Genomic DNA, 16,605 nt, shown 5'->3' with positions numbered 1-16,605 from the left:
TTGTTAAACTGTTTCTCAAACCTGGTTACTTCTAAACTATATGAGCTTTGTTCTATATGAATTCATTTATGTCTGCCTGTAGTATATCAACAGGGAAGTTCTCTTGGTGTCATTCAATATAGAAAGTCAGTTTCTTAGGTTATAGCTTGGTTTTGATGCAATTACAAGGCATCTATCAATTGATACACTCGTGCTATAGACACAAATGTTGGTAACTTTTTTTTCTATACAGTTTCTATTCTCTATCTGAGGATCAAGCTATTTGAGCACTCATAGTAACTGCACTTGACAAATTCAGGTAATTCTTTTCTGTTACTCCTCATGTTCCAGTATTCTATCTATTATTGCAGGGAAAAAATAAGTATTCCCTTTTTCTTAACAGCTTCCATAGGATTATTTATTACATAAGTGGTGAAAGGAAAACTTCAGGCTTTGTCATGTTTGAAATTCCACCCAGTATTTAAGCATATGATTATGGCAGTCATCAAGTGTTTCAAGAAATTGAGAACTATATTTTGCATCTAGCTTTCAAATTGTGAATGCTACTCATTCTTATTTGCTTTGGTAGTAATTCCTATGTTTATTTCAAGCTATTGTAGAAGTCTGTTCTAAACTTTCAAATTTTGTGTGTTAAAGTGCACATTAACAATCTCATTTTCTAATAAGATTTAACTCATTGTCACCACTAAGGCAAGTTCCTTGAGGTCACCTCAATGAAGTTTCTATCTACATGTCAGAAAAATGTTTTTGATGAGGGTGATGAATTTCCAATTCTCTCTTTTAGAAAACCATCCAAAGCCAGCCAGATTTACTTACTGGCTGATTTGGGATCAGACTTCTGCAAAGATATGCATTTTTGCTATTTGTCGATTGTATTTTATATCTTATAAAATCAGAGTTCGTATCAATTTTAGGAATAAGCATTTGACAACAGAACACAAGGGAGAAAGCGAATATATTCAAGTAAATCAATCATTTCGATTGATTGAAAATTCCCAGGCTTTTACAATCAGATGGACAGTGGGGTACCTGTGAGACTATTTGCTGGGCAGATAGCAAGACGCCTTGTTTCTTCAGGGAGGTTTCCAATTTCAAAGAATAGAATTGTTACTGTACTTTTTTTTTTTTTAATCTCAGTTCCAGTGAAGTTTTCCTCATTTAAGAACATGTTATGATTCACTGGCTGTAAACTAGGTAGACAATGCAGTGTAGCTTTTCAGATTTCTAGGAGCAAATTCTAGGCAATGTCTTGAAGTGTTTTAAGCATGATTCTCTAGTGTGTGAAAGCATATAGGGTTTTATGGAGATGATCTTTATGAAATATACATACCTGTACAAAGCCAATTATAGTGATTTACATTAAAAATAATCAATATTTCCTAAGGTTTTCTTTTACTTTAAAAGCTGGCTATTCCCTATTCTGTGTATAGAAAATCAAACTTGCTAATGCAATAGTCTCCCAACATTTATTAAACACTGGCCTCTTCTTGGGAGTAATCAGTGGAATATTCCAGACAATTTCAATTTATTGAATAATTGTAAGGAAATTTAAGGGAGAAGCAGGTAGGATTTGATTCCCAGATTCTGTTGACATTTCCTGATAAAGGTCTGTCTATAATAAGCAAACATTTATCAAACAATGCAGCCCCTAATATAACTTGAAGGAGAAGACCATATGGTGTTTCTGTAATCAGTCTTTACTGGGACTTTGGATATAACTAGAAGGCTTCCTATCAATTTATCATTGCTAATAATAGATATCCTATTGCATCAAACAACTGACAAATGATTTTTCTTCAACGTTGAGGTTGGTGTTTTGGTAATTCATCAGACTTAAGTATTGCTGTCATTAGTTACGTTTCCATGAAAAAGCAGACCTAATGCTATATTTTGAAATGGTAAGGCTGGTTGAGTATTCAAAAAAATACAGCTTCTGTAAGGTATTTTGTTAAAATGTTTCCCATCCCAATGAATTTCAGATGGTGTAGCTAAATGTGTCCTTGGTACTAATAACTTAAAAATGTGTACTTGGATTTCTGCAGAAACATTTTCAATATCTCATTTCAAGTAAAATTGTTCTTTAAACTACTTAAGAGTATATTAATATGGCTAACAATTCTTTTTATTAATATTTAAACTATGCTTGCACACCTTGAGTAATAATAAATGTAGCAAGGTACACTTCAGAAAAACAACTTGTAAATAGAGAACTGAGGCCAGCCAGGTTTTGCAAAACAAATAAAACAATTAGATTTGGGAATAAAATGATGCAATTGAGCTAACTGCCTTTGATTATTAGGGACAAACAATCCAGTGTTCATTGTGATTAAGTGAATTTTTCACCTAATTCAGTGGCAAAGTTGATAGAAGTGAATAGAAAAATTGAAAAAGTAAACGGGATGTGTCTATTCCATGTATGCATTAGACTAAGTTGGTGTAATAAAGATTATTAATAAAGGAAAAATAGAAGATATAAGGTTGAGTCCTTTCATTAATTACTCTTTATGAGTAGCATAACAAGCTTAATAAGTGTTAGGAGCTAATATAATATCTTTTAAAACTGAGTCTTTGCATTTATTTCAGAAAGTTTAGAAATGCTGTGTTGTAAGAACAAAGATTGGAAGTTCTCCAGGAAACAGGCAGTAATCAAAAAAATAGAAAGCAAGCTGCTGTAATAAGAAAAAGGAAAAAAAAAAATAGCAAGTAACCTTAAAAAAAAAAATAAACAGATGCATTGTACTTCAGGAATGTTATGCAGTGCATCATATGTCACAAAATATTTCTGAGCAGTCATTCAAACTGATAAAGCAGAGCGAAGTGCTCTTCGGTAGAAGTGAATTCAGTACCCTGAAGTGTAAGTGGTGAAGTTATAAAATATATGATTGTGCTACAATACTTAGAAGTGGAATGTAATGGAAACTGAAAAAAACAGAAATACTAAAACCAGAGAAAAATAATACTATAGGTTTATATTTTTCAGATTTATATCTCAGAAAGCTTGGTTTTTTTTCCAGACATTTCTTTAGTTCTTGTTAAAAAGCAATTTTCACTCCTTCACTTGGTATATAAAGTGCAGTCTTTTTTACAATGTAACATCTACGTATATGAGATTTTTTGCAAATTTGATGCAGCATTTTGCCTGCTTGGTCGTGGTAGTACTAATAAAAAGATGTTGTAAATCTAGAAGTTGTTTATCAGGCTTATATTATAAATGATACATGAAAATTGTAGTATCTTGGAAATCAGAGAAAAACTTTGTGAAAACCAACTCCTCAACCGGAGAGGTAAAGTCTAGGATGGAAATAACTTCCTCCTTGGTACAAATGGCTGCAACTTTGCAAGCAAAGAAAGCAACTGAATCTTCAGGAGAGCGTGGAAGCTGATAGATACACCAAGTCACTTCTGACCAAACGTGCTATCCATTTCGGAAAATACAAACCCAACTCACTGTGGATCAGATGTTAAAATCCTCAAAAGATTCCAGAGGAGGGCACCAAGGCTGATAAATGGTTCTGGAAGTCATGTCCTGTGAGGAGAGGCTGAGGACACTTGCATTGCTCAGCCTGGAGAAGAGGAGGCCAAGAAGTGCCCTCACTGCTCTCTGAGTAGGGAGGGCAGAGAAGGTAATGATGGTCTCTGCTCCTGGGATCTGATGGTAGGATGGGAATTACACAAAGATGTGCCAGGAGGGATTTAAACTGTACATTCATGTTGACCACCATGATGGTGGTCAAAGACTGGAACAGGTTTCCCATTGGAGTTGTTGATACCCTATGCATGTCAGTGCTCAAGAGGTATTTGGGTAATGCTTTCATTTATATGCTTTAGACTTTTGTTAGCTCGGAAGCTGTCAGGCAGTTGGGCTGACTGATCACTGAAGGTTCCCTCCAACAAAGCTTTTGTATTCTAAACCTAAAAGTGATATAACTAATACATGACAGATATTAACAAAGCATGATTTGAGAGAAGAGGCCTTTCTTTTACTTTCCTTTTATGTTTTCCTCGCTCTTTTTCTTTTGGACTTGTGTATCATTCTGAGTGCATGTCAGACTACCTGAGGCTCCTAATAGCTGCCTCACTCAAGCAGATTTATAAAAAGTCAGCTTATGCTCTTCCAAATAGAACTTGTAGAAATATGGGCTTGTCATTGACTAAGAAAATAATTCTCACTCAATTTTTTCAACTTTTGATGTTTCAGAGGCTTTATGTCTAAACTTCTAATTTTCTCTTTTTACTGTTAAATTTTACACTTTGAGATGCTTCTTTCTTGCTAGAAAATTAAATTAAAGATATGAAACTATTATTACAGTACTGTACAGGAGTGCTAATAGCATGAAGCATGTAATTCTTAGGGGAAAAATTCAAATATAGTAGGTGATTAGGGTGGTATTACTGGCTGGCAAATGAAAAATTATTGCAAATTGAACAGCAGGATGTAAGGATATTGTGGTGAATTATAAACACATTTGGCACTTGGGTGAATTTCTTTCTATGGCACTGTTATCTAATTTCAAACACTGTAATTAAAATTGGACCAACTTTGAGTTAATGTGGCTGAGACTTTCCTTCCCAAATGCATCCTCTGAAATCTTCCTCTGCCCTTATTTTATTATGAGACAGACTGAGAATAAAGAATGGTCATGAAGTCCTGGAACTTAATTCTTTGGCTACTAGGTAGAAAGCCAAGGTCAAAATTAGTACTATTGCATAAGGCTTTTCTAACAATAATAATTATTGAATGTTGACCAAATAATGAGACTGGAAAAGATTTTAAATTCAATAATTTTGACTGTTTCAAAATAGAATCTGCATAGACATTATGTGGATTGTGAAAGTCTAGACAAATAACTCTAAATGAGTTTCATGCGTGCTTTATACCTTTTCAGTAAAGGAATTAAACCCAAGTTTGTGATATGATTGACTAGTAACAGAGAAGCATGTTTTAAATGATGGCAATAGATGTAAAGGAAGAAAGGTTTGCTTTCTTAGTGTTCAAAAGGAGCAGGACAGTCAGATTGCTCTGCCTATGTTTCTTTGCACAGGCTGAACTGGTTTACGTGCTGTAGGTAGCTTTCTTTGGCAGGGGGTTGGGCTTGATGATCTCCAGAGATCACTTCCAACCCCTACAACTCTGTGATTCTGCCATAGTGGGGAGCCCAGTTCCCCTTGGGAAATGCCTACTGCCTTGCTTGGAACTGCTGCATGAGCACTGATGCTCTTGGAGATTGAGAAAAGAGAGAGAACTGTCTAAGAGGAACTGGCAGAAATTATCTCAAAATAGTTTAGCTGAGTGGGAAATCTTCTCTTTTGTAAAAGGAAACTGTAGGAACAATTAGAGTAAAAGATTCATGAGAGCAAAGATATGTGCTAAACTTTTAGGTACTTGTATGGTGTTAAGGCATATTTCTTTAAGGAGTTGGTATCATGTAAGAGAAAATAGGAAGGACTTCCTAGAAACTGACTTGTTCCATACTGTTTTGCTACGTATGTCTTACATAAGAACTCAGTACATTTTCTTTGCTTTACTATCCTCAACACAATAAGTAAAAGGGGTCTCCAAAGTAAGCCTCTTAAAATTCAAAATCAGCATGCCATTTCTTTGATAGCTTCTCTTGCTATATTATTTCATTTTTTTCTTCTATGTGAGGCCTGCAAAGTCAATCTTGAAGCATGTGCCTTCTGCAGTGCCTTCAATAGAGCTAAGCTCTATTTTTTTTAATGCATGGATTGAGTAACTGATAGCAAAAGCATGGACCCTTGAATACTGTAAGGAGATGATTAATTTAGCTTCCTGAGAGTTTAAAGTATCAGGTTAGCTTCTCTAACTGTATGATGATCAAATGGCATTCCCAAGTGGTCCTGTATTGACTGACAAAAAGTTGATTTCCCCAAAGCTGCTTTGACTAAATTTATGGCTTAACTGTGACAGAGAAGACTTTATATTTACACTGAATTTATGTTTGTGTTACAATTGCCCTTCTTCTATTTCTTTGGGACTGACAGAAATAACCTGTTCGTTTTACAGAACTGGTGGAGGTTTTTCCCATCTATTCCTTTTCTTTTGCACTGACCCTCTTGAATAAGGACAAAATATTTTGTAAACTAAGGAGGGAAGGTACACTATTAACTGTACCATTCTGCCTGTCTTTCTTAATTGTAGGTTTTAGTTTTAAGTTACATTTTGTTGAGTTCTTAAGAATGTGATTTTATCTAGAAAAATGAGCACCCCTCAGATCAGCTAAAGATAATTACAAGACATCTACAAACATGCTAATGTATATTAAATGACTGTTATTAACGCATCGTTATTTGAAGTTGCTTATAGTAAGAAGCACATTAATATACTAGGCAGCATAAAAAGAGATTAAAAGGAATTCTTGTTTTGTTCTGTCTCAAAAACTTGTATCAAAGTTTTCTACCTATTCTAGGTTGTCTTTCCAGGCTACAGTAAAACATTCCCACAGAACATCATTTTCTTTTTGATGAATAATTTTGTCTAGTTGTCTATGTCTTTCTTGTTTTGCGTTTCATTTTCAGCATAGTATTGTTATTCTTTTATGCAAAAATTCAAACTGTAAAGATTACAATATATTTGCAGAAGACATTCTTCTTGAGATTTCAGTATGAACCATTCATTGTATCTGTTTTTCATGCTCTGGCTGTGGTGCTTTTGGTTTTCTTTTGGTGTCGCATCACTGTCCTTGATAACTTCATCAATAGTTAATAGCTCAGTGAATATTCATGTATTCTTTAAAGAATGTGTTTTTCTGGTTCTAAGGTTCCATGATATGCTAAAAACATTTCCCTGTTAAACAGGGATCCTTTGAAATGCAGATTTAGATTAGTTGTGATAACTTTGTTTTCTTTTAACCACTTAAAACATGCGTATCCAACCTTTTGAGTTTCTAGGACCACACTGCGTGAAGAGGAATTGTCTTGGGCCACATATACATTAACTATGATATTTTTTTATAACAAACTTGATAACAAAACTTGTTTTATATTTTTTATTAAAACTAAAAAAGGTAACAAAAACATAAAACTATTGGGATATTTGGCTGCTTCTTAAAACTAATACATCAATGTGATGTGATGAAAGTGGTTGCAATTATTACTGAGTTCGAGGTGTCCATTGGATTTTTGAAATTTTTCTGTACTTTATCCTTGAAAATAGATGTTCACAAATGTACATACTTCCCAAAAGAGATTACATGAATAAGGTGCAATTGTGAAGTGAGAGATATTTTCTTTGGTAAGACAGGTCTTACAGAAGTCTGGTAAAGAAACACAATGAAATTTTGAGTTGAATATCTGATTACAACTCTATACATTTTATGGAAAATTCAGAGGTCAACAGCTGATGAAGTCTCAAATAGAACAAAAAATTGATTTTTTTAGCAAACTTGAAACCTATTCCCAAATTTTTTGAATAAAACAGGCTGCACATCTACTGTTCACAAAAATGCATGAAATTATTTGCCATAACTTGAACTTGCCATTAAGTTTCTTTGTTAATGCAGTTATGGCTTGGAATGTAAAGTAAGTTGATTTTTGACTTTGAAGACACCTTTAACTCATTTAAATGAACAATCAAATTCAATAAAAATGCTAAAGTTTGTGAGTCAGATTTCATCTTCATGTTTGGGCCCAATTTTTTCTTCTGATTCCATAAATGATTTGATTTAAATTTACACATACTAAAATTGCTTTTGCATTTTACCCCAACTTTGCAACCTTTCTTCAGAAAAGTAAATTATACTCCTATAATTATTGTCCATATTTTAAGCAACTTCTGGAATTGGTGATGATTCAGTCCCTTGGACTTCATGAAATTCACAGCTTTGATTTGCACGATGTTGTCAATTTTTAAAGCATTTGCTTGTAACTTGTATTGATGTACAATACAGTGATATTTCATCAAACTTGAGTTGCTAGCAGCAATAGCATCATCTATTATCTATTAATTTTAAGTCCTTTTTTTTTTAATCATTCCTCAATGGGGATGCCATCAGTAGCTATATCCGGTATGTTGGCAGAGGCTTAAAAATGTTGCTTTGCTTTAATGTGATTTTTACTGCTTGATACAAAACAAGAGATTTAGTTGTCTCTTTCAGTGGCACCAATTCATTATCAACACCTCTAATAAAAATGGCAGGCTGAGCCATATCTGTAGCATCAGTACTTTCATCTATCACAACAGCTTAAAATTTGAGAGCAGCTTTATTCTCCAAATTTTTTTTGATAATTTTTTCCTATTTCTTGCATTTGCTGGGTTATATTCTGGTGACTTATTTTTTTTAGAAAAATGTCTTTTTTTTTTTTTAAATTCAGGACAAATTATGTCTGCTATGCTCTCTATATATTGCATAATAAACTCACCACTTTTGATTTTTCTTGCAAAGTTGTTACCACGTAAGTAGCTTTTATAATTAAACCCACTTGAGTAGTAACTAAAAAAAAAAAGCAAAAAAACTTTCTTGAGATGACAGACTTCTCACTTCCATTGTTTTGTCTTTATCAAACTTTCCTTGATATGCGTTGAATCTGGCAGCATGTTTTTGCATTTAATTTTCAAATTGTAATCTTTGAGAACCGATTTTCTTCCTTACCAGTTAAGCATAGATTAATGCTATATTGTCTCTACAAAAATTACTCATCTGCTCATTTTTGTTGAAAGCTCTTCCTTCATCCACAATTTTTTTTTCTTTGAGATGATATCAATCTCAAATAAAAAAAAAAATAGGCTGAAATATTGGCAATCAGTGCATTTTACTCACCAAGTGGCACAGGCACCAGTAACATATAAGACAAGTGGGTTTCAGTTTGACTGTGTGTGGTGGGCATTAGAGGTGGAGTTAGTGCTGCACTGTGCCCTCTCCTTTTCCTGGGGAATAGCACACTGATATTTTGATTGTTGTTGAGTGATGGATGCAAGGACCACTTTTGCTGTCACCTTCAAGCATTGCTGGAGATCTGGGCACTTGTCATGGTACTGCAGTGTCCTGATTTATAGATAAAGTAAGCCTTTCGGTGTGATAAGTTCCACTATCATTTTACATTGTAATTGCTCGTAATGCAGATTGTCACACAAATGAAGATATTTATTTGATTAAAAATCTTTTCTAGAAGGTGCTTGAAGAGATGAAAGAACAAATGCGATTTAGGATGAAGAAGTTGTGCTATCATCCATCTCCTCAGACACTTTCTAATGCCTCACATCAGCAGTCATACACACCAAGGGATGATCCTTTTAATAGCAAAACTCCTTTTAGAAGTCCTCTTGCAGGTGGAAGTAGATTTAATATTTGTCTACCAAACTTATGTTTTTCTTATTTAGAAGATAGTCTTGCCAGTTTTCTTACCTTAAACTAGTCTTTCTTGTTAACTGGGGTTGCTGATTCCCTTGATTGTGTTAATGCCATCTTTTGTCTCTGAAAAAAAAAAATTATCACTGTAGTTAACTCAGTATGAACTTGAATCTTTCACTAGCAGGGTCTCTACTGATGAACTTTGCAAACATACAAACCAAAATGTTCTGAACATGTCTTGTACGTGATAATAAATGGTTATGCATTTAAACAGTTCCTCATAGATTCTTAGTTGTTCTTAAGGTCAAGTACAACCATATTCAGAAAGTCTGAGTGTATGGCATGCTTTTACCCTTAAGATCTTAGCAATAGCTATCACTGGCATACGTGAACCTCATTATGATTATTTACCTTGTAGTTCCAATTAAAAAATTACTTAGCCTTTTTACTCCTACTCTAGCTTATACATTTCTAACACAGAAAAAGTCATGTGAGTAATATACAACATTCAGAATCAGTATTAGCTTTTGTTTTAGATTTGAGTTAGGTCGTATGTGTAGGTAATAATAAACTGTGAGCATTTGAATAGTCATAAGGTTTTAACTGTGTGATTCAGAATAAAGTTACAACTATTTTGGAACGTATGATCTTTTGTAAGGGCCTTCTTCTATAGAAAACATGGTTATTGAGGACATGGAATTAATTCCTTCTGTGGTTCAGTTATAAGCAGAGTGCCTAGAATAAATGAGCTTGCATTTAGAGCAGTGTATTTTGTCCACTTCTTATAATGCTTGATTGATTTTATTATATTTATCAAATTAGCAGAAATTGATTAGTTGTCTTCTGTTTCAGAGAACTACCAGAAAATAGCTGCATTATTAGAATGGGCAGAAAAAACAACCTTATTGGTCTGTCAGGAAGTATGAATGGCTTTGTAATCATAATAGAGAGAGGGAGAAGATTGTTTTCATAATAATCTTGGTTTAAATATATATACAGATAGCAAACCTGCTGAATGATTAAACTACTTTATTAGCCCAGTTTACTTAAGGGTAAATTACTCCAGTCACTGCAAGTACTCAAATTTAAAAAAAGAAACAATTTGCACATCTGTATTTTTTATTTATTTATTTTTTAAGTAAGTAGAATAGTGGTAGATAAAGGCAGACAGTGGAAGGTTTCAATACATAGGCTGTAAGGAATGAATCTGAGCTCTGTCATGTTTATCTGGAAAACTGTTCCTTAGTACTTCCAAGGAAGGTAAATGCGAGCAAAAAAGCCAACCTTGTTAGCAGAATTTTTTCCACAGTGTTCTGCAGGCTGGTCTCTAAACCAAGACATATAGAATTAGAGAATGAGACTGTTTCATGCTTCTTGTAGGTCAGTAGTGATGTATTTGGGTTTACTTGAAATGGAATGAACTTATTCCTGTTTTTTGTCAGCTTAATCATTAATGAAATTGTTCAGCATTTACTCATTGCCATTCATGTACAACTCACATGGAACACTCTGGGTTTAACTCAAAATGATCTCATTGTGTACTTATAAAATGAAAACTATTATTCCTAATCTCAAAGTCTAAATGAAAGAGATAGGGATCCCTTGGAAGACTGTAACGATACTGGTCAGTTAGACCACACATCCAGGTTTCAACAGTTAATTTTCAATCATCCCCACTGGTGGCACTAATTTTATAGTGAATGTGAGCCTATGTGCAATGCTATTAATGATACTGCATGAGTACGGTGAGGGTACTCAAGTAATGCATTTCCTGAAGAAAAAAAAAATGAAATAGCAACCAGGAATAATTTGTAACTTTTGCAAACGTTTAGTGATTAAAAACTAAACAGCTAATGATGAAGAAAATCTTAAAATGAAAAAATAATAATGCTGTGCTGTTTCTATAGGAGAAAAAAAAACCAATGAACTGAAGGTTAACTTGAAATAATATTCCTGACTCTTTTATAACTCTTTTGAACTGTTTGGATTACCTTCTAAATGCAGCCTGACACACCTGAAATGTAACCAGTTTGATTCAGTCTTTTCTCATCTCTCACTAGAATCATGAAGTACAGAATATTGTTTCTTGAGACAAAAGACTGTTCATATTAAGAGACGCAGTTTAATGAAAAAGTGCAGAGTCATGGAATTGCTCAGGTTGGAAAAGACCTTCAAGATCATCAAGTCCAACCTCAGAATTTGAGAATGAATGATGCTTGTGACATACAGAGAATTCATTTCTAATATCTCGTGAATAGTTGATTGTAGACTTGATACTTCTTCCTTATACATGTGCTTTATGGTACTCATAGCGGCAGTTTTTTGCTTTTTCTGACTTTTTCTTGCTGTGGCAGCTACACTGTGGGCTTTGACACTTGAGGAAAAATAAATGACCAGATGCAATGGAATGATTTTTAATGGTATACTGGGAGCAATGGAACATTTGGGCTAAAAGAGTTTGGAGTGCTGTTGCTGAATTATTTCAATCTAATTGGGAAATACAAGTCTTACAGCCGCCTTCTTACAATAGGAAACTAAATTTGATATTTTTGGAAATGATTTTCAAATTAAAATGCTTGACAACTTAGTTTGGTATTGGGATCATTCAGTTTAGGTGAACTAATTTTGCAGCAGCTGGTGTTGGAATGGGAATCTGTTGCCCCTGAATACAGGTTTCCAAACTGTGGGGCCACCTGAGAGCGCCTGATGACGGCCTTCATCCATCCTTGCAGGGAAAAAGAGATCAAGAGAAACAAAGTAGCCTGTAGTTATCTAACAGAGAAAAAAAGACTGCAGATTGCCCAGAGCACTACTCTGCTTGTGCTAAACTGGAGGTTTCTGGGAGCTTGGAGCAATTTGTGATGTTGGGACCTCTAGCTTAGTCATGGGATTAGTGAATAATGAAGGCATGAAAAATAGCAAGGTGAGTAAAATTTTGTCTACAGCATGTAATAGAAATAGGTATCTATTTTCAGATATCTTCTAGAGAATGCTGGAGCAGAAAAACCTGGAGAATGTAATTTCTCTGTCCTTACTGGGAGAGAACGTTTTAATAGGAGGAGGGAAATCTTGTGGTTGTCTGAAACAGTCTGGCTGTGGAACCAGAAACCATTTCCATTATCGAAATAGACCTTAACCTGATGTACAGGTTTAAAGACAGAAGCATAAGAACCAAGAAGTGATAGGTCTTAAATGGCTGCTAGTGTTCTATGCATTTGTTTTTAGATGGTTATTTGCACTCTGAATGTATAGTCATGTAGAAATCACCTAGTCAGATTATTTAGGAACTCTATGGACTGAATTCATCGTGAAAATAATTTTTGATTTAGATTGTTAGAGTATATTTTCCTAAATACTGTATCTTTACGTCCTAAAAAGTTTTCTTTTCAGCCAACTTCCAAAGATCAACAGTTTTGTTGCTGGATTTCATATTTGATTTGTTTATTGCATTTGTAGATCAATAAGGTGAATATCAATAATAATGAATATTTTACTCTAATTTTTATTGATCTTTCTAAATATCTAAAATTGGTATGTGAAAATGGGTAAAGAGTTTGACTTAGATAAGAAGAAGTATTACAGAGCTTTTGTTCTATACTTAATTCACTCCACTGACTTACATTTTGACTTCTTATGTTCACGAGTGGCCATTTATTGACCATTTATTGATTGATTCATTAATTCAGAAAGTAGGATATTTATATACAAAGATTGTATAGCATTAGTGAGTAAATGCACTTTTTTTCTCTCTCTTATAGCGTGCAAATGTAGTTAACAACGTGACTGAATTACAGAAAGAGAAGAGCAAGAGGAAGATTTCAGGGTAAGTTATATTCCTTGTATGTCTGTTGACTGGCTCAGCCAAATGTTGCTGTACGTGTACTGTGCAAGTACCGAGCTATGGGGGGGTCTCTTTTTCTCTCTTCCCTCTATCTACTGAGGACTTTACAGAACTTGCAGTCTGGAAAACAAGTCACACTTAAAATTATTTTGTTTGTATGAGGAAATGTGCTGCAGTTTAAGATCTGGAATGTAATTTATTGATTTCCCTCTTCCCTGCACCATTTACCATGTAGTCATAATTCTAATGCTAAATTGTATTTAGGGTGGAATTACTGTCAATATCATTAATTTCTTCATATAACTAACATGATTTGGACTAATTTTGATGTAAATAGCAGGTCTAAGTCTAAGTTCTTGCCAATAAGCTGCAGTTATGTATTGCTGGAATGGTTACTGCTAGTGGAAATGTCTGAGACAGTGCAGCTAACATCAGAAGAGGGGCTGTGTGAAGCAATAAAAATTAGCATAAAAAAATTGAAATGTATGAGACTGCAATTACTGTAACATCATAATATGGAGACATTGCAATTGACATTGTAATGGCTTACATGTCAAAGGAGTAAGTCAGTGAAACAACTTGAATAAATGAATAAAGCACTTTAATGGTATGATATTGGTTGGCTCAAGAATTATAACATTTTAGTGGTACTGAATCTACAGTCAGCTATTAAAAATGCTATAAAGTATGTCTGCTGTGCTAAGCTTCTGTTTCTGTGTTTAGTGATCGGGATGTTGTCAGCTATTTTTGTTTAATTTGTTATAAAGGGGAGAATATTTTAAGGATAAACATTTTTTTCTTATTCATGTTTTTTCTTTATTCTGATATGTCTTGATCAACTGAAACTAAAAGTGTTAAAAAACAAAAGATTTAATTAGAAGAATTTCACCTACTAATGTAGACCTTAAAATGAATCAAATTCAAAAAAGACGAAACATACAGAAAAACAGCCTAATGCAACCTACTCTGCTACTTACTCCTCTTCTATCTCACAGTGAGAATGCAGGAAAATGATTCTGGGTTATAGATGGAAAACTCTTTGATACACCATTATATACAATATTTTTTCAATTATTCGTAGCACAACAGTTTCAGAAAGAGTTGCTTTACCTAACTTGCCTGGAGTTGCTGCTTGGAGGTGGAAAAAGTTAATTAAAAAAATTGTTTGAAGAGTTGCATGTAAGTTTATTGAAAAGGAAGGACTGTGCTTACATTCCATCAGAATGCTGCTATAGCTTCTATCATAGAAGATGATATTTCACTTTGTTAAATTAGTATGACTGATCCGGGATTTCTAGAATACAAGTTAAGGGAAATCTCCATCAGTTGTCATTCTTTTTCAATGGGAGTTGTTACAAGGTAAAAGCTCAGGAATATCTGAAAGAAGAGGATAAGGCAGATAAAAACAGCTACTTGTAGATTGGTCTCGTTGCACCTATTCTAAACAAAAGAATAAAAAAACCTCATGAGGAATTCAGTTTATAACAGGAAGTCTTAAGAAAAATGACATTCGCTTAATAAACTTACATGCATGAGATAATGAAATCAGATGGGTAAAGATATTGTAGAATCACATGGTGTTTTGCTAATAACATTTTAGAAACCAATATAATTACAGCTGATGTTAAATGAATTAAGAACTAGCTATTTGACAGCCTTCATAAAGTTAGTGTCAATGACAAAATATCACTGAGCTCCAAAGAAACAGATATCATGACTTTTTTACTCGTATATTCTATCACTCAATAAAAAAAAAAAAGCATGTAAATAACCTCTAACTTAAAAAGATTGTAGGCTATATGTGTAGAGTAACAGACAATATCTCAAAAAGTAAACGACCTCTGGAAGAGAACAGAAGAGAGCGATCATGGTGTAAAAAGGCTCCAGAGTAAGCAGCTCAATCTGAACTCTTTGGTGGCAACCCCACCCATGGCAGGGGGCTGGAACTAGATAATCTTGAAGGTCCCCTCCAACTTAAATTATTCTGTGATTAATTCAGTTAACTGCAAAATTAGTAAATGATAGATGTCTTGCTTATAGTGTAAAAGAGGAATAATAGCAGGTGATAGAGAGCTCTTTGATTATGACTAATGAATCAGTATTTATTAGTTTGAGTACACCTGTTTCAGCTGGAGAAACTCAACCTTTTAGACTGCGTAACTTTTGAAAACAGGCAGTAGTTAACATGTAAAATCAGAGGAGGAGGGAGGGAATAAAGAAAGACAAAAATAACAGGAAAAAGGAGGGAGCGAAGAATAAAAACTAACAAATCAGAAGAGATTTGCCTTTGAGGCTTTCTAGACAAGGCTTGGATTCCTTTCTGAAATATTTATTTTAAAGGGAAGTTATTGTCTGAAAATACATTTACATGCAATATGCAAGGTGCTGTGATCTGTAGGTGACTAGGCTAGAAATAATCTGGTGACGCTGTCAGCTCTGAAACTGTAGAAGTTCTGGTGGTAGTTGTGTCCTTTCACTCAACTGCTGATTAAATTCAGATGCACATATGGACACTGCTTGATCTATCTGCCAAAGAGAGAAAATAGTAGCAGTAGGTTCAGTAGTGCAAACTGTCTTTCCCCTGTTGAGATTGTTGCCACATTTTTTCAGAACTTCACTAAGAAGTTGGAATATGCTGATTCTTTACTTTGATCAGTTCTTTGTCAATACCTGTGCAACCTTCTGTGACTGAAATGGATCAACATATAGACTGCTGGTTTCTATCTTGCCTCTTGTCTTTCCTAAAAGACTGTGACCCCGTGTCTGCCCATTGCAGTTCTGTAGGGCTGTTGTACACTGCAGCAGTTCTTTTGCTTGTAGAGATGATCAGTGAGGTTGCAAGAGTTGGAGAAATGGACTTGACCCTCAAATCCTGTGAGAGTGGAGCAACATTGCTGTCAGTCAGTTGCATTTCCTGTACAGAATGGTTGCTTTGTTTAGGAAGAAAATGCAAAAATTGTAGGCTGTTAGTGATCTATGAAATTGTTTTTTAAGAGTTTATTAGCGTTTCATTTGAAGGAAATACACTTCTGTCAGAAAGCTGAATGCTTGCTTGGATCAAGGCATGAATTTTCTGTAAAATAAAATGAGAAATTTGTGTTCTTTAATTGTAATGTACCAGATTTCTGTGTGTATGTTTATGTAGCTGCTTGAGAAATCCACAGGAGCCTGGTCTAGTATTAAATGTGAGGGTTGGTAGCCCTGCCTATGGCAGAGGGTTTTGGAGATTCATGAACCTTGAGGTCTCTTCAAACCTAGGCCATTCTGTGATTTAGATATCTAAGTGACTCTAACAAGCGTGCTTATGAAGATCTTCACTAAAACACTTTAAAGAAGGGGCAGCTTTTCTATTGAGTCTGGTGCAAATTGAATTAGAACCCAACAGTGAAAGGCTACCTTAAATATAAATGGAAAAAAAAAACACTGAATTTCAATGTTTGAATTGGCAGGCTGTCT

The 16,605-nt window shown here is 34.3% G+C and overlaps 1 long non-coding RNA gene across 3 annotated transcripts in view; it reads left to right on the top strand.

The window, feature by feature from the left end:
- LOC116216567 overlaps positions 1-16,605 on the top strand; it is a 188,238-nt gene that overhangs the window by 76,009 nt on the left and 95,624 nt on the right. For all 3 annotated transcript variants that reach the window (XR_004159608.1, XR_004159609.1, XR_004159610.1), the window contains exon 2: positions 13,067-13,131. This is a non-coding gene — a long non-coding RNA (uncharacterized LOC116216567). The remainder of the gene's footprint in view (positions 1-13,066; positions 13,132-16,605) is intronic.

Source organism: Meleagris gallopavo, chromosome 4, assembly GCF_000146605.3.
Source record: "Meleagris gallopavo isolate NT-WF06-2002-E0010 breed Aviagen turkey brand Nicholas breeding stock chromosome 4, Turkey_5.1, whole genome shotgun sequence".
Taxonomy (NCBI): Eukaryota; Metazoa; Chordata; class Aves; order Galliformes; family Phasianidae; genus Meleagris; species Meleagris gallopavo.
Note: the sequence above shows the minus strand (reverse complement) of the source record. Positions and strands in the feature narration are given on the sequence as shown.